At 39.6% G+C, this 1,858-nt stretch overlaps 1 long non-coding RNA gene across 1 annotated transcript; it reads left to right on the top strand.

Moving 5' to 3' along the window:
• Positions 1 to 1,001: 1,001 nt before the first annotated feature.
• On the top strand, positions 1,002 to 1,578 carry LOC121977533. Its single transcript, XR_006110902.1, has 3 exons — positions 1,002 to 1,062; positions 1,180 to 1,251; positions 1,561 to 1,578. It is a non-coding gene; the product is annotated as an uncharacterized LOC121977533 (long non-coding RNA).
• The last annotated feature ends 280 nt before the right edge of the window (positions 1,579 to 1,858 follow it).

Genomic DNA, 1,858 nt, shown 5'->3' with positions numbered 1-1,858 from the left:
CGAATAGCTATTCAAAACAACGAGAACGATACAACTCTGTAATTTTTTCTAAGCAACCTCTGTGCTCTTAAAGTGTAAAAGACTTCTCGTCTTTCAAAGAAGGAGACTCTTTTAGTGCGTCTTTCCACTGCCTTGGATTAACAACCATCTCGGTTGTAACCAAGTCAAATAGCTGAGTCGTCTCTCTTTTCTTTTCTGTTAATTACTTTAATTATTAGTGTTGCTTTATTTTAGTATTGAAATTTTGAGGAGGGTATAATTTTTTATTGCAGGAAATTCTGTAAAATATCGAAAAATGGCGAATAATGATAAGAGAATTTTCTAGAATTTCTGAGAATTTTTCTAGAATTTTTCGGAGACCGTATGACTTCAGTTATGGGGATAAAATAGACTTCCGAGAAAGCCTGTTTGGGCTTCCCCATTTAAATGAGGAAATTCTTGATTTCTTTTTAATTTTATTTTATTTTTTTCTTTATTCCTTTTTCCTCCAATCCCTTACTGTGCCGTTCCTTTTCTTCCATCTCCGAGCGCGTGCAGAGCCCGAACTTCCCCTCTCTTCGCGATGCTGCTGACCACCGCTCGGAGGACAATCGCCTTTCACTGATGTCGATTCTTAAGAGCCTCCAAGTGTCGATTTCCGAGTGCCGCTTCTCGGAGCAGTGTCGTCGTCGATCTCCACTGTCGGCCCCTTCTTCCTTCAATCGACTGTGTCCGTGCCCAACTCAGCCGAAGGTCAGTCACCTCTCCCTGACGTCGGTTCGTGAGAGCTTCCAAATGCCACACGAGTGTTGTTTCCTGGAGCAACGCCATCGTCTCCCTCTCGAGGGTGTTCTTCCTCTTCGAGCCGAGCCCTAGCTACTTCCCGTGGAGGCCGATTTCCCCTCCTCATCACCAGATTTGGAACAAGGAGGTCCAACGACGCTTTCTCACCGGATCTAGGAGTATTCAAAATCATCCTCCGGCAGAGATGGAAAAGAAGCAGTGCTTTCGACAATAACCAACCGTAAGGTAATCTAATAGATGAATATGGATCGGGATATCTGGATCACGGGTCAAGCAAAGGTAAGACTCCTTTTAGTAAGGAGGTTGTTGTGCCATAATTGGGATGATTTCAGATATTGGGATTTATGGTGGAATTAGATCTAATGTTAATATGTTACTGTGATGATTGTAATGTAGGATACTTGGTTTGGACATTCACAACAACAACTTTCTCCGGCTATGAGATAGCAATGGAATGCATTGATTTGGGTAAGTTGTTGTTGATTTATACATGAATGTAGATTCAAATTGGAAAGGTGTAGTTGTTCTAGATGCTGTGGAATAGTTAAATTTAATTGAGCTACACATTGGGTTGTGGAATGATAAGAGGTTATGGATTGAGTTAAACCTAACAGGATTAATGAGATTGGTTAACTACCAGATTTGGGGTTGATAATTGAAATGGAATTAATATATAGATTCTGATTCAGATTGGGATAAGTTAGCTATTTGGTTTATGATGAATTTAGCTAACTAGTTCTTACTTGACTAGTTATATCATACCATATGTGATCGCAGGATTTTGTTTTGGAACGAGTGTCTCAACGTAGGATTTCTGGACATGATCTACAATTAAAGGCGGGTACCTCTTGACTTATCTTTTATGATATTGTCAATTTGATATGCATAATATTTTATAGCTACAAGCAATGATCATATTTGCCTTTGGTATGTCACTGTTTGTTACCCGTAGCATGTTTTGTTGGGCATTTGTTATATATCCATATTTACGTTTCATGATTATTGCCATGAGTACCTTAGTTCCTAGAGTAAGTGACATACCATACCTTATTGAGGTTAGGACTAGGTTCTGGAT

The sequence above is a fragment of the Zingiber officinale genome, chromosome 4B, assembly GCF_018446385.1.
Source record: "Zingiber officinale cultivar Zhangliang chromosome 4B, Zo_v1.1, whole genome shotgun sequence".
In the NCBI taxonomy this organism is placed as follows: Eukaryota; Viridiplantae; Streptophyta; class Magnoliopsida; order Zingiberales; family Zingiberaceae; genus Zingiber; species Zingiber officinale.
This window is presented reverse-complemented; position numbering and strand designations above follow the sequence as displayed.